Here is a 23,452-nt window from a genome sequence, read left to right as displayed (position 1 = left end):
TCCAGGTTCAGTTCTGGACCTGTGATTTTATGAGAGTGCAAAGACAAGGTTAAATAGAACAAATCAAACGCAACAACGATGAAGAAATTATTGTACTGATAAAATATGGAGAAAACAGAGAATGAAGAAGTAAGACAACCAAGTGAAAATGACTGAAAATCAGAGCTTCTGTTTCTCACACCTCACTGCTACATGCTTCATGCTGAATGCGAGCTGAATCATGCTGAATGCTGAATTCATCACTAAATGTGGGCAGTGGCTCATACCTCATTAAATGAACAGATGCTGAATCCAGTCATTCAGTACCTCATATATAAGACAAAATGCCTGTTATTGTCCTCTCATTCTGCTTGAAAGAATAAAATCCTAACTCGCTGGCTGTTTCTAGCTCTGTAAACAGGAAGAAAGTGTAGTGTAATGTGGACCCCCAACATCTCAGTCAAGAACAGGGGCATCTGTCAGTCAGGGCCTGGCATATATGAAGCTATAGCTGTAACAGCAGGTTATCTCTAAGTAATAATGTCAGAAAAAGAACTCAAAAAATGAATTTCCATCACTAACTTCCCGCTTACACAAAACTATGGAAGGACACACATTTAAATGTGGCTTTTCAACACGGCAAAGAAAAAGGTGAAAAAAAGGTGATGTTGACTTTGGTCTAGACCTGCATTATTAGGCCTAGACGAGGACATTTAAAATATAAAGTCAGAAGGTTGCCACAATTTCTAAAAGATTTTTATATTTGACATAGATCTGTAACAAAATATACAGTGTAATTTTCAAGAATGAACAATGTCTCTCAAAATATTGCTGTGAGAACAAATCCTTCTATCTTCATTTCTGTAGCTTTTAATTTTTTTTACATAATTTGAAAATGCCAGTTGATTTAAAATGATCACATATTAATGTATATTACCTCGTATTACCATCATTAATGCTAATTAACCATATAGGTTCTAGTGCGATTCTAGACAAACCACAACCCTGAACAGTATAAAACAGTTGCAGAATCATGGAATGATAGAACTTACAGATATTGTCTCAAATTATAATTTTTCACTGAATTTTTTATTCTCCTGTAAAATGTGATAACACAACTGGTAATTTTAACATTCTTAAGGTGAAAATTAATGGTTCAGATCTGCCAGACAGCCAGTTATCCGATGTCCACGGTGGCTGTGCATTGTGCTAGTGACGGATAGCTGAGGCATTTTCAGGGATCGGACTGGGGTTTATCAGTTAACCAGTTAGCTTGTAAGTTAGCTTCTCTAGTTTCTTAGCTAGAAACTACATTATGAATGTCAGGTTGTGTCATCTTTGGCAATAATGTATTAACATACCAAATCAGCAGCACTATTTAAGTATTGTAGCATTGGTAACATAGGATAGCCTAGCATGGGATAAGCATTTTTTAAGGAGCACCAAACAGAGGAGCTGAGCCACGTATGGTTTTTAGCTAACTGGGTTTAACCACAAGAGGAGCAGTAAGATGTAATTAGCACATATTCCGTTGCAAGCAATTCAGCCTAGAGCCTTTGGGCTTTGGTCTAGGTTGGCTCTGAACTTCTTTGACCTTTCTTTTGTGCACTGTGTGACATGAACATTGTTTTTCCTGAGGGGGATAATTACAACTGAAACACGTTTCACTTTAAACAAAGTTATGTACAAATGTTCATAGGCTCTCCTTATAATCAGTGGATTCAGCTCAATGTAATCTGCACCCACTGTGGACAAAGACACTAAGCTGTGCACACAGTTTGTTTTATCTCCTTACAAAACATAAAATTGGACACAAGATTAAAGTCACAATGCTCAATGCAAAGCATCGGCTAGAGGAGTGTAAGATCCGAAGCAATGGGGCAGTGGGCTTCATCCTCTAGACTGAGTGGCTTCTATAATCCAAAACTAATCACATACCTGACCCCAATAATGCCATGTGACTAAAAATAATGATGTATTATCTATAATAACATGGATGTCCACTGGTTACCTGCAGTCGTCACCATCAACTTCATCAACCTTCTTCATTATTTTCATTATCATTATCATTCTCCTTCTAATCCACCTCCTTATTACCATCATGTTTATAATCATCCTTCTTATTACCATCATCCTCATCACCATCTTCATCATCATCATCCTTATTAATATTAGCATCACATTCTCTTCATTACAATCATTCTCAATCATCCACCCCATTTTGTTGTTCTCGTCATTATAATCCATCTCCTGAATATTACCATCATCATGTTTATCATCATCCTCATTCATCTCCGTTACCATCGTTTTTAAAATCATCCTCTTTCTCATCATCATCATCATCATCATAATCATTAGCATTATTATTTTCATTCATCTCCCTGTTACCATCAACTTTATAATCTACCTCTTTCTCCTTATCATCACTACATACATTATTAACATATTTCTCTTCAGTACCATAATTCTCATAACCATTCCTCTCTGTATCCTCAACCTCATAATCATATTTGCCTCAAAATCATCATCCTCCCATCATTATAATCCTTCTCCTGATTATTACAGCCACCATCATCATCATTGTCATGATTGTCCACTTCTACATCTGTACCATTATATTCATCATACATCAAACATAATAATAATCAACCCTACCCATCATACCTCCTACAAATTATGATAATCATTTTCCTATCTATAATCTTCATCATAACCTGGTGGTTCTCATCATCATCAATATCACATTAAACACCATCACCAGTATCATTACCATGACCTTTATCTTCCATATCTTTGTAAATATTATCATTATAACATTCAATCTCATCCACCTAAAAAACACCATCCACATTATCCTCCTAAACATGATCTTCATTCTCCTAAATATAATCATCCTCATCATCTTCATCCTGATCATCCCTATCCTTCTCACAGCATACATTCATCTCATCGTCTAGTCATTATTATCCTAATCTTCATCATCAACCTCAAATTCTTAAACATATTTCTTATTAATCTAGAAAGTATATTCATCCTCCCAAACACGACCATCCTCTTCCTCCTCTTCATCATCATTATTATCCTTCTGATTATTATCATTCTCCTCCTTATGATTCACCTAGTCATTTTTACCTTATCTTCATCTTTATAATCTTAAAAAATTAATTATATCATGATAATAATCCTAGATATTATTATAATCATACTTATCATTTTAGTATTTAACACCCCCCTTTACATTATCATCATCATCACCTTCATCCTCCTCTCCTTTCTCTCTGTAGTGAATCCTGCTCGATGGGCGATCGGCTACTCTGGTCTGAACTGCGTGGAGGGGGAAGTCAGCTGGGGAGGGCGATGAGGGGGTGAGTGACAAAAAAAAGAACAGAAAAGAAAAAAAGAAAAACTGCTTCTCTTTCTTCCGACAGAGAGCACCTCCATCCCCATGATCTCATGAATAAATTATAGCGGCTCATTGTGCAACAGAGGGGAGGAATGCAGTCGAGCCGAGGAAAATACGGCCGCGGGTAAAACCTTAACGTTACTGTCTGCACATCGATCCGAGGCTCGGAGCTCTGTCCCCGGCTCCGCTCCTCCGTTGTCGAGCCCCGTCTCACCGCGCAGCTGCGGCTTCTCTCTTTTTACTGTTTTAGATGGATTTTAAGTTTCAACCAGGACACGAAAACCTGCTTTTGACTCCAGATTACACGGAGGCGAACTGAGAAAAGGAGAAAGCCGTAGAGAGTATATCTGGTGTCGCTTTTGCAGTTCTGTAGTTTTGTAGCGAGAGGGTATTTTTCGCAGAAGTGTCCGACTCTCAGCGCGGAACACGGAGCAGCGAGCGGACCAACCTCGGGCAGTGGGAGTCTTAAGGTAAGAGCTGTTTGGTTCTCTAGGAGGGTTTAAATAATTTTAATCGCCCCAAACCCACTTGTTTTACTGTACGTGTGCCTCGGCTCTGGATTTTCTCGGACGCCTTACAAAAAAATGCAGTTTGTTTTCTCGTGTTCGCTGCTTGCTAGTTAGCTTCATGGAGAACAGCCCCGCTAGCCTAGCCCATAGAAATGAATGGATAAATAAGCGTCATAGCTAACTAGCTTACCACGCATTAGCTTGTAGGGCTAAGTGGATTTTTTAAAAACCAAACTGGCTGGTGTTTTGTGTTATGTTCACATTTTCCCGGCAGTACTGTATACATTTCGGACTCGACAGACACTTCTTGGTTCACTGTGAAATTTCGTCTGGTAGCGGTATATATATTGTATTAACTGTGCTGTATTTTATGTCCAAAGCCGCTGAGGTTTTGTTATTCTTTTCCAGCATGTTGTGTTAGCCCTGAATAAGGTCTCCAGTGTTTGTTAGAAATGAAATAGCTCAAATCAGATTTTTAATCCAAGTCCTGCTTTGTTCTTTTCTCATCATTTTGTTCCGAATGTTCTGAACTACAAGCTCTGGGCCATGGTTGCTTTAGTAGTGTACAGAGAATCAGAGCTTGTCTAATGTTTATGCTGTGGTCTGAGTTCTAGTTGTACAGCTACTTTTTAAAAGTTACACTAGGCTGGTTTGTTTTGTTAAAACTACTACAGAAAAAAAAATATATAAACATTGAATACCATATTAGCAAATAGTGATTTTAGCAATTACACCATGTATGGTGTCTGAACTTGTTTGGAAAACTGCAATCTGGAACATGTTGTTGTGGTAGTGGGGTTGTTTGACTGCTAAAGGTGGCCTTGACTAATGCACCAGGGAACAGGTTGGGATTCGGGATGCACACTAGGTCGGTGAACTACAATAACACAGACGGGCTCTCTCAAGTTTGGCATAGAAACATTAAACTCTTTATAATGCAATCATGTTAGAATAGATAAGGGAAGTCCAATGTTACTGAGAGGAGTTTTTCAAAGCTACAAACCTTTGTATCAGATTGTATCTTTGTGTTTTAATGTGTTTTATATGTATGGTGTATCATAAAAATATCTGGAAATATCATAATACCTTTGGCATGTCACTGCTGTATTCCCAATATATGTAGAATTGACTGAGAACAGGTCACTTAGATGAGCTGTGTTATTAAGATGAGGGATATATATTTACCAGGTCTGTAAAAGCTAATGGTCACACTTCACTAAAGAAATGAAGAAATTTCTCCTCAACAGTGTTTCAGTCATTTCAGATTTCAGCAGTATGTTTGTTGCGCTGTAGGTTCTGATTCATGCTCATGGTGTATTGAAGCTGGTAGGTGTATTGGTTTAGGAGAAAAAGCAGTGGGGTGCATGCATCACAATACTGTCACATTAACATCATCATAGACACTCCACCCAGGTGATTGAGCTATGGTGTGGTGTTACACTAAACACAGGGGTGTGTTCAGCCAGGGCGTTATGTTGTGCAGTGCTCGGGCAAGACTGCATTTAACTTGCTTTCTTTGCATGAGACCGCATGAGATCATTTGTATACTATAAATGGTGTCTGCAGTGTTCTGCGGTGTTTTACTACAGAACGTGGCCTAAGCTATATTTTGGGCCAGCACAGCCGAGCTGGAAAAGACAGCACAGGAGGTGACATGGACAGATGGTGAGGATCTTACACTGAGCCAATGTGGTGCTCACCCACATGCTAGGGACTCTGTGTTTGTGGGTCAGAGAACAGGTAGGCTACAGATGCCTTCCCTAAGGGTCAAATTGTGGCCATGTTAGTGCCCCTATTGTTTGTATTCCCTGGTTAGATGTTTCTAAATCAAACATCAATACCTTTTTAATGGCATATTGTGATAAAGGCAGAAGCCTTGCAGAAGGCCTCATCAATAATAGGAGCAAGACAAAAACTGTATTGGAATATCACTGACGTTCTTGTTAAAATATCAGAAACAACTTTGAAACACAGTTAAAAAAAAAAAAAAAAAAGCCAACGAATGGGGAAGTGGGGGAAGCTGTGGATCTTCACTGATTTTATTCAAAATCAATAGACTGTTATCAAGTTACTTTGGAGTGTGAACCACCTGTATACCTGTGTTTGTGTCCTTGGTTTTCATAGAATAATTGTTAATAACAAATCCCTGTATTTCTATGAGTCACATATACTGCCTACTTCACTAACAGTGGCATGGAATCACAGGAAAATAAAAGGTAACTAAATGTGCTTATGCATGACTCATTTCTCATATTATATGGGCCTCACAGTGTCAAGATAATGTTTATTAAAAGCTCTACTTGCCATAAGGGTTTGGTAAATTATTAATAAGTGTCCAGTATCTGCCTTCTAGCTGTGGCCAATTCGTGACAGTGAATGCTGTACCGTTGCAGTTGACATGTAGCCAAGCTTACTGTTTTTACATTTAGTGGTTTTGCACCAACAGTGGACATTACTCAGAGCCTGACGCAAGGACACAGATCACAAATAAACTCTCCTATTTGTGTGTTTTTGCATTGATCACTCTTCCACTAAGGAATTAGCCACTGCTGTTGCCACTTTCTAAACACATGTTTGTAGGAAAGAGGAATAGCTTAATAATCTCTGATCATATCTTAATTGAGTTGCTAATGTCCACTACATTCTATGCAAACATTGGCTGTGTATTAATAGGCCACATCAATTAGCTTGTCATGTGTTGGTGGGAAAGAGCCAGGTTTTTAAAATAGAGGCAGTGTACCCGGAAATCTATCACTTTATTTTTTAACCTTGGGTTGTGCAAACACGATGGCTGACCTTGGCCCAGAACTGCAGTGTGAAGACAGATTTCTTTCTTTCTTTCTTTCTTTTTTCTTTTTTTTTTGTGAGGATGTGTCAACAGGAGCACTGGATAAGAAACAAAGGGATGAGCTTAATTTAATTTAGAGCTTGCAAACAGGGACAATGGATGATTTAAGAAGAACAGTTCCTTCACACTTAGTTATGCATAGAAAATAAATGAGCCCCAATTGGTATCAGATGAAGGGCTTAACTTGCATAGATGCTGATTGTGATGTAGCTAATTTGTTGGTAATTCTTTAAAGAAAAATCTTTTTAGGCTTAGTTTGTACCCCCAATTCATGTCTGTTAATTCAAATATATTTTTTGGTGATGAGTTGAAATGCAGTTGCATTTGAGTACATTAAATTGAATTTTAAGAAGATTTTTTTAAATGTAATGAATTAAATATTTCTTAACTCACATTAGCTTATTTCTATATATGTCCTAATTTTGAGGGAGGTTAACTCACGCCCCAGTGGCTAATAAGTTAGGTTAGATGTAGCAAGGCCCTGGGGTTAGGTGTTAGGGTCTCAGCAGGGGATTGGGAGCGGGGGTGGTGTAATGTGGCTCTATCAGATCGGTCATCACCAGCTTGCAATGGAACATGGCTTAGCTGTGTCCATTTGTTTTCAAGATGTCTATGAATTGACAAATTACAGCATTTGACCCACTGCTCCACATTGCTGTGACATAAAGGTTTGTTATACAGTAAAGCTTTTGGCAGTAATCTGCATGAGGTGTAAGCCAGTCAGGAAATGACTTCTGATGGTTTAGGTTTGTTACCAATAGTGTTCACTAACAAGCTTGAAACCTTGATAAGGGATTTCCTAAATGTTAACGCTGTCACTCATGGTTATTCAAATGGAAAGAGTGATAAATGTTTTAGCAATTTGTGGTTTCAGTTGTGTATCATCATTAAAATTTTTGGCTTAAAGAATGTTAAAAATAAATAAATAAACTGCTTCCCAACTGAAGACTTTCTACATTCATATCCCTAAGCTCTGGGAAAGTCATTCATGCAAATAATTTCATAAAGATTCAAGACGCTGTCATTGATTCTTGTAAACAGTTCTATGTCTGGGTTCTAAACTGGTCTGTGTGGGGGACCTTAAGGTAAGTGGGAGATGTGCAGAGCTTTAGGTCAAAAAGAAACTGCAAGTGCATTTGTGCACCACCCACAGAGATGATGCCAGCGTAAAGACTAATGCACAATATCTCTATGTCAGTCTCATGGCCTTGTCCTCGCTCATGACTGCTTGTGTGTCTGCTGGCTGAGGTTGCTTTTTATAACCTCTGACTGAGCAATGCCAACAGTGTTGAAATAACCAACCTGGCTCGACCACTGGGTGTGTTTATGGTTCAGTGTGAATCTTATATTATGTCAGTTTGTTGGGCTTTGAGACTGTGGTTATTGCAGTTAATACAATACAATACGCAGACTGAGTTTCTAAGGAATGCTCCACATGTTCACACATAAATGGGCTGTATTGAGACAAGACCCCCACTGATGCGCTTGGAGGGTTTAATGGGATCGTATGATGGCAGAGCAAGGAGCTTGTCCATCATTAAACATTAACATGTTGAGGCACAGATTAATTTAATCAATAACAGAGCTGTAAGTGTGATCAGAATAGGCTGCATCCAGTTCATTCTCATTACACTGATTATTATTGACAGATTCAAAGGATTGTTAATGTTAGACTTGATTTAGTGTAGTAGTCTTGTTGCATGGATCTGCATTCTTCTGGACCAGAGTTTATTTGTTATTTATGTCCTTATGTTAAGGCACATGATTATAATTTTAGGTCTTTCTCTGTTTTCATCCTAAAATGTAGAATTTTTTGCAAACTATCTGTGACCTGCTGTCATTCCTCCCAGACAGACACTTGTTTGGATGGTTGGGTCTGGATTGAGTAATTTACTGCAACAGTAAGTTTCCTAACAAGGTTACAGTGCAAATTATGGGGCAAGTTACCACTTGAACAAACCTTTAAACCCCTAAATATGCCAGTTTCAAAACTGCATATTTTCTAGTTGAATGCTGCTGGTGTCTCAAGACCTGCATATATGATATCTCACACTGACCTGAAGTTGCCTGGTAATCATTACTATAGTTGTCTGTACTTAGTAGTTGTCTGCTTCTTATTACTTTTATTTTCTTTTATAATATAATTTACACGCTAGCCTTCACGCAAAAGCTATAAAAATGATTTCTTCCCAGTCTTTCTCACAAATATTCTCACATATTTGGCTATGCTCAGACTGGTTTTGCCTAGGATCTGAGTGTGCTTTGTGCTTCATTTTCTGGGCGGTACTCTTGAAGCTATATAATTTGATCTCTTATTGTGTGTATTTTGGTTTGTCTAAATGGGCAACGACGGAAATGCTAGCATTAGGCAATATAGACATGCAAATACTGATTATTAGCATAGATTGATATTTCATTTCAGTGTGAAAGCACGTCTATCATCAGAAAGCTGATCATACACTAGTACTACTGAGGTGTTACTCAGACGTCAACACGAGTGTTAACAAGCGAGTGGCAGTAAGACTGAACAGCCTGGAGATCATCAGATAGCCCTGTCTGTGTAATCTGTCCATGGCCTGCCTGCTGTTTTTCCCCCTTGCAGCCACCACATTGTCAGACAGATGGAAGAGGAGATGACCAACCTCCTATTGACTGGTTTGCACATAGTAAAAATCCTTAGAAAATGATTTGTCCATTACCTACAACACATCTCTGTTGGATCAAATACTGGACAGGCTCATCAAATATGTCTGTCCTTAACCAGCCTTTCATGTTTCCTGTGTCTTCAATTTCTTTGTCATGGCCAAACAGCCTTAACCTTGTTTGAGACTGGCCAGTGATTCTGCTCAGCCATTCATGGTTTCCCAAACCAATGAAACAGATTCCAGACTGCCATTCTTTTGTTAGTTAAGCTCTGCGGCCACAGGCAGAGGGCTTGCCAAGGTGTTGAGACGCGCTCTAGCAGCCTTGTGGCCATCCCTGCATGATTATCATTCCCAACTGCAGCCTGGCATGCTAACAAGTTTCCCCCATGCCAGAGTAACATAGTGAAGCAGGCAAGTAACAAACACCTTTCCAAGAACTGGCCATGATGTTGAACATCGTTATATATATATATATATATGTTTTGTTTTTTAGCAGAACTGTTTATTTTAACAGTATGGCTGGATAAAATCTTTTTGGTATGGCTTCAAGAGAGTGTGGGCTAGACGCTCAAGTTTGGGGGAGGGGAAGGATTGTGCAGTGCAGTGGGGGCAGGTAACTCTCCCTTTCAGAACAGCTGCCGTTTGCTCTGCAAATTGATGTTCTTTCGTTTCCCCCAGTATGTTTGGGTACACAGGAACAGCTTTGATCTCTATAGGACACAAGGCTTTTTGGACCACTCACCCAAATTGCTCCTGTAGGCACTGTGGCCTGAGGACTGTTGATTCTTCTGAAAGATGAGAAGGGGAAAAGACACTTTGTCTTGGATATCAATGCGCTAGGGTCGCTGGGGTCAGCACAGAGTACCTTTCCACCAGCTGCTAGGAATCTTGGGAATGTGAGTGAAGAGGATGTTCAGATGGACAACCAACTGGTGGCTAATGGGTTCTCTTTTATTTTCCTGTACCTAGCCACTGTGATTTAATTGCCCCCAAAATATGCTGAGGTATTGGACATGTAAGACTTATGCATGTAGACTAATATATATATATATATATATATATATATATATATATATATATATATATATATATATATTACACACACAACACAGACCTGATTACCCAAAATAAAGATAATTTAACTAGTTTTTATTCAAAATAATCTTGTAGCATTTCTATTGATCCATTCATTATGAATTTTAAACACACTTTGAAGGACACATAGCTAGTACTGAATTTTTCAGATGTTGAAACTATAGATATTTTATATGCACAAACACACACATATTTCAACATCTGAATACAGACATTTATGCTTTTAAAATTCACTGCTAGCAACATTGTCCAAGGCAATGTGAGACATGATAGAAACTTTCTTAACTACGATCCTTAATTTATTTTTAGTTTGCTGTGGTGACAGCTGCTGCAGATAAGGAGGATTAAATTATATGTTTTATGTCTTGTGATACATACTTTGGAAGGGGCTACTGTACTGGTGAAAGGACACTTGCGAAAAGGCTTAGACACTGTGAAATTGTTCAAGTGCCAGGCTATGTTAACTGAGGTGTCTCTTCATTCTGCTTTCTTCCTTCCTTTAGACACTGAGAAATTAACTAGAAGAGACACATTCATGTCTGTGTTCTGAATTACTTTTTTGCCTTCTGCCTGAGGAGGGTGTTTGAGTGTATTATTTAAATGCTCTTTTGCTAAATCTTCAACATAGAAAGAGATACGGCATTTCAAGGTTTGAACTGTGTTGCTAATGGCCGTGTGGACCAATAACAATTAACTTTTAATGAGAATAGTACAGAAGAGAAGATAATAATTAAAAATGTTAGAATCCCACAGTTATCAGTGCAGTATAAACAGGCATTTAGTCTGCCATACTGTGGAACCAGTCCTTCTGAGAAATTTGTACAGTCACACATGATGAAAAATTCAGCATATTGTCACAGTGACTATTTTTTCATTTGGATTTCATCTACAATGCTGCCCTCCGTCTAATCTTCCCATCAGCGTTCTGCCTGGCTCTGACGCAGATTTGTCGCCACTCTGCCCTGCCATGCGGCTACTCCCTAAATAAGCTTGTTTTCTTCTAATCTGGCCACCAGAGGAAAACGCTCCATGTCATCATTCACACTCTCCATATGGCGTACCTCCCTATGTGAGGACATACAGGGACAATTCATCATTATGTAGACAAAAGGAAGGTGACCAGGGGGTCAGGCTTGAAGCCATGACCCTTGTCTGTAAAATTATCATAGGATTTGTATCCATCAGTATAGCATTTGGAGATTTTAAGCCAGTTCTACAAAACAGCTTCATTGCGTTGAGACTCCCTGTGTAAATCTTTGACAGACAAACTATTTTAACCAGATGTTGAGTTCTTGGTTCAAAAGTTAACATAAACACATAACCCAAAAATGTAGCCATGTTTATAGATGATATGTAGTATGACAAATATTGGAGCATTTTCTTTTTTTTTTTTTACTACATATATTGTATTTCACCTAGTCTAACTTTGTAAGCTTTAGGTTTCCCCCACCAGAGAACCATTTGCTTAGCATTATTCCATAACTTTCATTTGCTTTGGAAATTAAATTCAAATTACTCTGCAATACTTGACATGAAATACTTAGCACAGGCTAAACCTGTATCTTTTACACGCTTTCTCAGAAACACCCCCTGACCCAGCGCCCAGTCCTTTTCCCCCACCCTCTGGAGAGCACATGTGATCAGCTGGTGTGGAGGAGCCTCAGCTGGCTGGCTGGAGGAGCTGCCCGTAATGGGCTCATCCTCAAGGCTTCTCCTCAGGCAGGGCCGGCATGGCCGCTTAGTGCCGAGTGGAGTTAGCCATGCAAGGTCACTCAGGTTAATGGATCCTCTGTACTCTGTGACAGGGACACTGTGGGTCCTGATAGATGCCTCATTAGCGCTCTCTCTCTCTCTGTCCCTCCCTCTCTTTCCCTCCTTGTGGACAAAGCAGAGTGAGACATGAAGCGGTCAGTTATTTGAAATGGTAATGTGTGACTTGATCAAAATGGACACACTGTAGGCTGTAGTGCTGATAATGGTGAAGTCTGTCTCTTCTCAGTGTTTGTAATACCGGGACTAAGTTTCTGATCTTATCAGAGGAGTGGCTTCTTTGTGTTTACTTTTAACATTTCTGAATACAAACACCTCTGTTAACATCATATTCTAACGCTGTGGTATGATTGTGTTGTACAGCTCTTAAAGAATTTTATCTCCTTATTTTAAGACACAAACAGCCCAGTCATTTTGTTGTATTGATTTTCTATTTGAAAGTGGCTATTGATGGTTCAGGGGAAAAAAGCTGAATGGTTCATATTTGTACAGAAATTACTAGGGATGCACCAATACTACTTTTTCTTTACCGATATTTCATGTTCAAGTATCTGCTGATACAGAGTACCGATACCAACAGAGGCTTATAAATAATATTTATTTTGCTGTACTTACAGATTTTTTTGTTAAAGCAGTGTTCTGTATCGCTAATAAGATATAATAAGCTTAAACGAACAACATTACTTCTTTATTAACTGCACATTAAAAATTTGAATAATTCAGAGCCATGGGGGGTGCAGTAACAAGTACAAGTAGGAAGACATAGTCTAGCCTGAATGAACAGCTTTTTACACTGTCATGAGGATATTTGTCATGGCTGTGAAATGAATTTTCTAATGACTGCTGCTGACCTTTGTTAGCATGCTTCTGTGTGGTTGCTTGAATGAAGTCAGTGTTCTTTGGCATGCCTTAAGCTGGGGTTACACTACATGACTTTTAGCCCAATTCTAAATATTTTTGCCTCAAAATCGTATTTGAGACCAGTCACAGCATATCAAGCATTTGATTTTATTCGACTCGAATTTGCAAGTAGTCACATAGTGTAACCTCTTCACCAACTCAAGGTGGAACAAGTCCCTTCAACAGCCAATGAGAACAGAACACAAAGTAAAGACAGGCGCGTGCAGTGGAGCTCTACAGTGGAGGATGGATTAAATGGTAAAATTATGAAAAACTACAATATACAGTGCTGGATGCACTTGTCCCCGAATAACGAGTATGTATTCCCATCCACGACTCAAAAACATTTATACATGTTTTTTCTTTGTGGATCTACACAAATAGCAGCACAAACAATAACTGCAGCAAGTTGTACATCCGTATTTATTTATGTCTCGAAGAAAACTCGAGTTGCATGCTTGGTTTGGGAGTTTGGGGTTGTGTAGTGTGTGTGATATATTTCCAGTCTCCGTAAATATCGACAAAACAGTCGTGTAGTGTGAAATACCCAGTCTGTTTATAATCTGCCCCAACTTTAAATTGAGCTGCATCTAGCGGTGAACATGAGCATCGGTATCTGCGTCATGGGGTGTGTCCCAAAAAGTGCCCTGTGTACTACATGTAGGGAATAGTGAGTAGTGGGCCATTTCCAACACACCTTTGGTATCGGTGCTCTCTGTACCGATACTGTGTTTAAGTGCTAGTGTTGGTGCTGATACGGTATTGGTGCAGCACTAGAAATCACATCTGGTGGAAATGCCATAATTATAATGCTAAAAATCTTGGCCTGTATCTCTTCCCATGCACCCATCAACAAAGGTCTGGTCATGTGTCAAATACACTGTAAAGCTGGGATTGGTACAGACTTCCTGCCTCCCTCTGATCTTAAGCCCTAACCTTACTGTGGGTATTTGATTGACAAAGAGAGTTTAGAGACTGGGACCATGTGAGAGCTCTGTGACCTTTCACCTCTCCAACCTAACACAGAGCTCTAATCCAGGAGGTAGAGAGAGGTCAGTCTTCAGCATGATGCCCACCTGACCCTCTGTCAGGCCACTGGAAGGCCTACATCCATCCTATCTCACAGGTCTATCCGTGTGTGAGTCTGAGGGGACCAAAGGCAGAAGAGTTGAAGCAGCTGCTCCTTCAGCTGGGTGATGAAAAATCAGCTGACTACTGATGAGAGAACAGTCTTGTTGTTTCTGATGGCTTAGCAAACTCTGTCCTTGCCTAGCCTCTATTTGTTAAGGGTGGACAAGGTGAGGTCAGATTGGTAAGGGATGCATCAGTATGAGAAATCTGTGGATATATAAGTAAAGGAAGCTCGTCTCTCAATGCTGCATAGTCCATGAGTAGGCTCAGTCTCTGTTGGGGAAACCCCTTTTAAGTTTAGAAGAATTTGAGTTGAGTTTCTATCAATGATATTTGGAGGAAATCATCAGAAATATCTTGCTTAAGAATAGTGTAGCGTTTTAATGGTTGTAAATTAAACCATGTAAGTTGCTTCTGTTTAAAATCATATTGATACTTTTTTTTTTTTTTTTTTTTTTTTTTTTTTTTTTGTAAATAAGGATCAATATTCATATAAAAAAAGTATAAAGAAAGTGATATTTTCAAATGTGTCTTTACAGGATTGTTTGTGGTCTACTTTTTTAGATCTAGGTTCTTTTTGGTGAATCATGGATATACAGCACATTGATATTATCGTTAATGCCAGTGTACCTCCCACCCCTAGTGTGAGTGTTTCCATTTCTGCTCTCTTAACCGACAGCTTCTAGCCTGTGTTGGTTAAGGACTTGCAAATGTTTTGGGTACTAGATCCAGACTCATTTGCATGTGAGCTCAAGAGAGCTTCTAATGTGTGTGTGTGTTTGTGTGTCAGCTTGGAGTGAGTCAGTCCAGGGGTGTGACTACTCTGTGGCGCACACAACAACATGTAGAGCTCCCACAGTTGTGATGCTGGTTTAGAAATCCGACGTCACATACTCAGCGTCACTGACACTTCCTGTGGCTAATGCTCTGACCACAGCCCATGTCCTCTTCCTGGAAATCCAAGGATTGTTGCGTTAGTTTTAGGGCTGCACTGTGTATCATTTAGTGCTGTCGTTGTAATGTGTGCATTTGTAATGATTACACTGCAGGATGTGCAATGTCAAATAGGACAAATTAAATCAAACAGATTGTTGTACAATTTTCTTGAGGCTTAGTACAAAGAGAGAACTTATTTTCCAAGAATAATCTACTCGAGATGTGTTATATAACATAATTTACTCAGATTAAAGGGTGCTTGGATACATAATTTGTTGTTAGTGAGTCACATGCATTCTCATTCTCGTTCATTTGACTTTATTTGACTGTTTTCATAGAAAAATATTATGATATAAGTTCAGTTAATATCAACCAGTGCTTTAAACCACCACATTTCTTTCTTCTAAATGAGTCAGTGCTCACCTGCACTTTGCATCTTTGTGCTCTGCATCTTTTGTGTTCTAAATATCGAATAGCATGAATGTTCAGGAAAGGATTTGCATCTTCAGATTTAAAGTAATCTACACTGAAAAATTTTAGAATTTTTTTCTTTCCTCCCAGATAGCGCTATTATCCTGGGGAAGATGTATTATATCATATTGCCATACACACTGCTGAAAAAAAAAATTCCCATATCATACAGCTCTACTTGGTCCACAACTTTGATTTGCACATTCAAAGTTGATCCAGTGTTAAAATCTTGTTCCTGGAAAGACTTCTACATTTCCTGAATGTCCTCTGATCTCTTGGTTGCCCCTCTTACCCTATAATCAGATTAACTTCTTGAACGTCTGACCAGGCACAAAGGATACATTCATGCACCTGTATAGACGGCATCCTTTTCTCGACTCTTGCCGTGCCTCACTGAGCATCAGCTCTCATCTGTAGCTACCGTATGTTCACCACAAAAGCCTATACAAGCTCTGCCATCCATCTGAGAAGTAGAAGTCAAGCCTCAGCGTGGGTCAAATAGATTTCTTGGCTGCTCACTCCACGTGTGATTGAAGCGGAGTGAATGCCCTGTATGGATCGTGGGCTGATGTTCTCCGCCAGCGCTTCTCTCACTGACTGCAAGCTGCGCAGAATGGATGGATCCTGATGGCTCTATTTTAAGCCTGGAGGCCACACATGTGAACACTGTCCTGGGCTAACCCTTTAGAGCTTCTCAGATAAATGAAAAGAAGTGGCGCGTAGACATTTCCCTCTGGGATGTTTAGTCTAATCACTTTCTTAATGTGCCAGTTAAAACATAAGTTTGGGGATGTTCGGAGTAAGTTGGCAAGGCTCTGAATATATTGACATTTCGAATCCATGCCTGTATTTGCTGGGCCGTCTTATTCAGAATGCGCGTTGAAGGTCACTTTAGTTTCATTATCAGCGATGGTTATAAATTGGAAGGTTATTATACAAGTCTGGTCATTGCAGATAGACAGTCTAAGACATGAGACGACATATGTACTAGTGGAACCTTGTGAAGAAACTCCTGCACTGCCTAAAACTAGCATTCCAGTGGTGTTGAGACAATTCCCAGCGCTGAAAGCTCAATAGCAGTAACAGTTTTGCTCAGATAGCCATGCCAGGCTCTTTTGCTTCCCTGCAGTAGCTGTTCTGCATGCCTTTCTCTCTGATATTAGAGGAATAATGTGGCTGTTGTCAGTGAGGCAGGCCAGCAGTAAGCTGTCTGTGCGCGAGTCTCCATCGAGTGCTTCTGTCACCGTTAATCAGGGAAACCATCAGTCAGTCAACCTGTTTTCTCCCTTCCACACCAGCGAGGGAGAGAGAGCCGCTGCTGTGTGCACAGTGAGTCACGTTGCAGGGGAGAGGGAGAGAAAGGGAGAGAGAGAGAGAGAGAGAGAGATTGAGAGGGGAGGGGGAGAAACTGAGTGTTGAAGTCAGACAAGTTTATCAAGCAGAGGCCCTTGAACGAACCAGCCGACGCTGCTTTTATAAAGGACAGTCAGAGCCGTGACAAAGTCGTTAAAGGAGAATCAATACAATGTGACTCCATTTGCATTCGGGGCTGCTCGATTCAAAGCGGCTCATGCAGGGAAAATGGGTTTTAGAGCAGCGGAATTCTGCTCTGCACTGTTCGTAGCTGTCTATGAAATAAAAATATTAGCACTTATGTATTTCATGGCAGCGTATAGCTTTGAAATCTTTTTGTTAGCTTGTTCTTTTATGGCACTTAGAAATTGGCAGAATAGTTAGGTAGTCAAATACAAGTAATTCAGGCTCTTTTTACAGATATGAGAATGCAAATCACTATGTATTAGCTATCAATCTGACTATTTCTGATTGTTAGTCACCAGGGTTTCATAAACACTCAATACACTTTCAGTTCCTGTCTCATTTGGATAAGCCCATGTTCTGCAACCAAAGCAAGTTGTAGCAGAGCAGTTTTTTCCTCCCTAGTAAACAAGCCCTAGCCACTCCTACGCGTGAGGAGAACAAAAAAGGCATGCATGACATTTTCAGTGTTTACTGCCCTTAACCTCCATTTTAAGGTGACTTGGGCGGAGGCCGAGTATTCCTATGTAACGTTGGACTTGTAGAGAGCAAGCGAGAGAGATGGGTGAAGGGTGGATTGCTTGACCTAGAGAGAACCCTCAATGCACCATTAAATGTGCTGAGTGGAGATAGTCCCAGTCCGTTCCACTCCACTGCCGCAGCTACTCGGCCTTGGCTTGCTGCCTCTCAGCCAGACGCAAACAAACTTACAAACCACTTACAGATGTCTGGAGAAATGTAGATGCACAGAAGATGCCATGCTGGCGATGTCATGGCAAAGTTTAGAACCTAGGGTCTATTTTCACCATATTAAGTGATTGTTTAGAATTTCTTTTGTGTTGTTAATTCTTCGAGCCCTGTTGTAAAAGTCAGGACTACCAGAACATGGATATATCTGTCAAGTTTGTTTGGTAATAATGCCTCTGAAACCAAAGAACAGTCAGACTTTGCTCTGTTCTTCTGAGAATCTGACATTTAGAACTTGTTCTATACTTCCTAGTGACTGCTAATCAATTTATTCAAAGGGAGGTGTCAGATGAATGCTGCATGAGCACACAAGGCCCGTAGGTATGAGAACAGCAAACAGCTCTAAACACAGGCCTGGCCATTATGCAAACACAGCTGACCTGCGAGGTGACACTTGTTCGTTTGGCCCCATCCGCTCACTCACAACTGGCCATTACATTTCAGTAGGCAAGTTGGGGGACATATCTTACCCATATTTCCTGACCAGAGTTCCAATAGTGACTTCTATAATAATTGCACATTTTTTAAAACGGCAGTTTCCGTATTAAAACATTAGACTGTTCAGCACAACCTCAGTTAGTTGGACATTGAGGGAAACCTTAAAGAGGAAATTAACAATTAATATTTTGAGTTTCAAGCTAATTTTGATAAATGTTGTATTACAGTTTTTTCCAGCAGTAATTGCACAACCTTGATAAACGTCAGGGTTTTAATGTTTAAACATTTGGTTGGCAGTTTCTTCTCTCCAAGACCCTGAAAATGGAATTAGTGTTCATGCCTGAAACCAAGGCGATATATGGAGGCTTTCCCTCACTGTAATGTAAGAAGTATTTGTTGAATCCTGAAATGTAGATGCCCACAAAAGCCCAGAGTTTTTAAATTTTCAAGCTCATTTTGTCCACTTTTTTTGGATGTTTTACTACTTTTTTTTGTGCCATTTGTGTATTTTGTCCTCTAGTATTTAACCTTGTATTTATATAATTGTATGTATGTACTTGTATATTTTTTTAAACCACTGTGAATAAGATTGGTGGTTTGAATCTCTCAAAGCTTGTGTTTGAGCATCTCTTGGTTTTTGGGTTATGGAAGCACTTGCTTGTGCGGTCCCTGTGCTCGATCACATTTAACGAGCCTCTCTTGTGGTGTTGATTTAATTTAACCCTCAATTTCTTGTGTAGTTCTGTGCTTGGTCTGACCTTCACTTAACAATACTCTGAGGCTCGCTGGGTCCATGTTTAGCATAAGGTTAATAAGAGTGACAGTTTATACTGATGCCCTCCCTCCTCCTCCCTGTGTCACTGATGCTGTCCTGACCCCTCTTGCCCTTGCGATCAACTCCTCATCGTGTTTAGAAAATCATGTAAGGCAGGGTCTAGGTCAAATTTAAGATGCAGATAATCATTAACTAAGTATTAGTAACAGTAATAAAATCCTGTTGAGTAAATGATGTGTTTTGTTAGGTATTATATACCCCAGATCTCCACAGGTCAAATGGGCAGTCTCAGTAGACAGAGTCTGAGTAGAGTCTGAACGTGTCTGGTGGTAATTTGCTTTCTTTCCTTATCTCCCTGATCTCCTTGGTGAGAGATAGGATCTGTATTTCCCACCTCTCTGTTTGTATGCTTATGCAAAGATGTCCTGTTCTCCTGGTTCCTAGCAGGCTGTTTGTAACTTGCCTGTTAAGAGCTGTATCTTTTATCTCTTGTCAACCTTTTCTTCTCTGGCAAGGGAATCTGGTTACTGCAGTGACACTGATGATTTTTGCAGTGCTCCTTGCAGATCAGTGCAATACTGCTGTTGATATGTGTGGTCAGCTGGGGTGTGTATGTATGTGTGCAGGAATGTGTTATCAGACCCAGCCTTCCTGTGGCTCCTAATCCCCTTCTCACTGCCCACCCTCCCCTGTTTTTTTTTTTTCCCTCTCTCTCTCTCCCAGCCTGGGCCATAATGGGGGAGGGGAGCCCTCTTGGTCATGTGACCCAAGTCGCTTCCCCATTTGGCATGTGGACAAATGGGAGATTTTGGAAGGCAGTCTCAAGTGAGCCATTAGCTCATGCTGTCTTTACTGATGCTAGAGATGTCCTCCATTTTAAGCTCTTGACTCTTAAATGAGTGGACCCACCATTTAAAAAGGACTTCTTTTGGCTAGACGATTGTTCGTGTTTCAGAAGTAGACTACAGGTCAGCCTGATACAGATCTCTTCAGGTATTATAGAGGTCTCTGCATTTTTACATCCTGCTTCCGCACTTCTATACTTGTTTCTGTGCATCGGAACATGCCGTACAGCTTCCACTCCCAACCTGGCCTTTTCTGCTTCAGTACATGGATTTGCACACTTTAAAGGCACTTTGCTCTAATAGAGCTGAATCTGCACTTCGGTTTAGAAGCGCTGACATACGGCCATTCCTCTGTCCTATCAGAAATCATAAGTCCTAGAATGGCTTCTGTTTGCTGCTGGCAAGAAAAATGGTGGCATTAAAGAAGCCTTAAAGTATACATCCAAAAAAATGTTAACATGGCAAGGAAAACTAGTAGAGATCAATTAGCATAAGGTCATTTCAAAAACAAACTGGACTTTTTGGCCCAAGTTCCCTTCAACTTCCCCACCCATGAAGCAGCATCCTGGCCAAAGCCTTCATGCCCCAAACTTTCCTGTTCTGTGGTTGAAGGGTGCGTCCCAGGCAAAACTAGAAGCCCAAACTGCGAGACAGACAGAACGAGGGGAGGGCAGAAAATAACTTTCAGGGCCCGTAACAAAGGAGGGAATTGAAATGGGAGATTGCAGAAGGTATAGACGGCAAGAAAGAGAGAGAGAGGGGTTTTAGGGAGTGTGGAATATGGTGTTGGTGAGGCCCCGCAGGACGAGGGCACTGCAGGCCAGAGGAGAAATGGGAGGAAAAGAGGAGGTGGTCAGAATGAGTTCAGGAGAAAGAGGCAGCATGCAATAGAAAGAGAAAGAACAGTGTGTTCTGTTCATTCCTGGGTAAGAACAGTTTGTGCTGTTATCCGTCTCTCTCACACACAAACACACACACACACACACACACACACACAGGAGAGCAGGGGATGGGGATGCTGAAGTGTACTACCCAAGGGCCCGTAAATAAGATCCTCTGGTCTAACCTTGTGTGTACTGTCTTCATTATACCAGATTCTGTATGTGTTCTGTTTGTCATCTCCATGATGCAGACTTGATCCAAGCCACCGTTTGCGGTTCCCCGTGCCCACATGGCAGCCTCTTTTGTGTGCATTTCTGTGCTTATGCTCCACAGAAGTGGTGCACGTTATGTTGCTGCTTTGAGCACCTCATACAAAAGGCACTGTGTGTGTGTGAGGGTTTTACGAGAGGGAGGAAAAGAAAAAATGCTGCAGTGTCGCATTGAAGCCATGCTGACAGATGTTGGTGTAATTTGTAGTACCTGTTAGGATGACTGCTCCTTTGCTGAAGGGGCTCTCTAATGTATGATGCTAATAACCGCAGAGGTTGACTTTCTCAAGTGTGGGCCTAATTAGCCGCAGGCGGTTCAGTCTGTCAGCAAGTCGCATACTGTTAATTAAAGACATAAGGCTAGGTATGAACGGAAATGCAAACAAAATATATAAAACATGCGAATCAGTTTTCAAAAATGTACCTTGAAATCTGCTTACTCAATCATAAATGAACGTTCTGAATGTTTGAAAGACTTATACTAGAAAAACAATTTGCACTGACCACTTGGGTCACTACACCATTGACTCTTGTGGTAACTTATAACAGTAACAATATGTTTACTGTGGTTTCTTAGATTGTTAACACAATGTCTGCACCCAAAACAATCAGGGGTTACTTTGGAAAACTAAATAATTTTGTAAAAATGTACAATAATTCCCGTATTATATCAAGATATATCATAATGTTCTGCAGCAACAGCTTTTTTTTGTGAAACGTGTGCCCGTTTTGTCTCTTCTGTGCATGATCATGGCTGCTCATGATGTCGCTCATGGCTATGGACAGTGTGTCTTTTGTCCTGAGAAACAAATCATTCAGTTTGGTCACATCTGTGTCATAACTCGTTTGCATAAACTTGATTTGGCACTGTGGGTCTCAATGTCAGCTACATATAGCCTGCTCTCATAGGAAATGACTGGTTCCTTCTGGTGTGAACAGGGGGGGTTTTGGTAATAAAGATTTTGATAATAAGTTGCAGTGTATTGAACAAATTATTTTCTCTCTAAAAGCCTTTTTATCTTTAAAGCAGAAAGGATCATCTGCAGCTCAGTTTTCTTTAAAAGATCAAATCTTCAATGGCTTGTTTTTGTTAAGGCTGATTTAGTTGAACATTTAAAAAAATGAAACAAAATAAAATGTATATTTCTGCACTCAACAAAATAAATAATTAGTAGATTACTGGATTGCTAATATAATCAGTATTGATGGTCCCAGTTCTCACCCCTGTGGTGTCGCAGCGCAGGAAAACAAAAGACCTGAAATTGAACAAACAGTGTGGATTGGTGCACGGCTGTGAATGAGAAAGGGGGCATCACTAGCATGTTAATATTATTAAGCCTGCTTCACTCGAGTGGTTATCAAAACATGACAATGGAGGTTCTCATGCCACCCCCCCCCCACTACACACACACACACACACACACACACACACACAAACACACACCTTTTTCTTTCCCCCACCACATACAATTTCTCTCCTTCCCATCCTCTCATTATCCCTGTAGGTGTCCCTCACTCTCTGATAAACTCTGCCTTCTCTCTTCCCCCCACAACCCAAGCCTCTCCTTCATCCTTCTTTTCAAAGCTGTAGGGTGTCTGACCTAGATCCGTAAAGGAGAGAGTGAGGGGAAACGGAATGGAGAGTGAGGGAGAGACGGATGGAGTGAGGAGAGGAGAGGAGATGAGAGAAGGGGGGGTGGGGTGACAGGCACTGATGTTGGCAGCAAATTAGCATGTCTGTTAATGGTGCTTACTCTGAAGATAGGAGACAGACGCAGAGGTATTGAACAAGGAGGGGGCACGGGGGTGGGTTAGATCAAGGTGTACGTGTGCCTTATTTATATTATGTGATACGATAATATATTGACATCGCTAAGGACGTCTAAGCACACACGTTCATAAAAGCACAACGATAGTGAGCCATCCCTTTCTCCAAATAAGCTCCCCTGGTCACTTTGAATAATTGATGGAGGTTGAAGGCATTATCTTCGAGGAGGGCTCGAATCGCACACACAGACAGCCATGAGATCCTCAGCCTTCTTTCCACACTGCATTTTTCTCTTCCTTTTGAAATCAAAGCGCTATAAATAGCCCCCTCATCTCTCGCCCCCCATTCCCTCCCTCTGTTTCTCTCTCTCTCTCTCTCTCTCTCTCTCTCTCTCTCTCTCTCTCTCTCTCTCTCACACACACTGTGTGTGTGTGTAGAGGAGGAGTCTGCAGGCAGCCAGCGGTGTTTGGTGCTGGGGCGAGCTTGCTTGTCCACAAAAAAGAAC

At 40.5% G+C, this 23,452-nt stretch overlaps 1 protein-coding gene across 1 annotated transcript in view; it reads left to right on the top strand.

Annotated features, from left to right (window-relative positions):
* The first annotated feature begins 3,364 nt into the window (after positions 1-3,364).
* The window catches only part of zmiz2 (zinc finger, MIZ-type containing 2), a 38,465-nt gene continuing 18,377 nt past the window's right edge, over positions 3,365-23,452 (top strand). Inside the window, exon 1 of the mRNA XM_066650818.1 lies at positions 3,365-3,852. The gene's annotated coding sequence lies outside the window, so the exon portion shown is untranslated. The remainder of the gene's footprint in view (positions 3,853-23,452) is intronic.

Source organism: Hoplias malabaricus, chromosome 18 (assembly GCF_029633855.1).
Source record: "Hoplias malabaricus isolate fHopMal1 chromosome 18, fHopMal1.hap1, whole genome shotgun sequence".
Taxonomy (NCBI): domain Eukaryota; kingdom Metazoa; phylum Chordata; class Actinopteri; order Characiformes; family Erythrinidae; genus Hoplias; species Hoplias malabaricus.
Note: the sequence above shows the minus strand (reverse complement) of the source record. Positions and strands in the feature narration are given on the sequence as shown.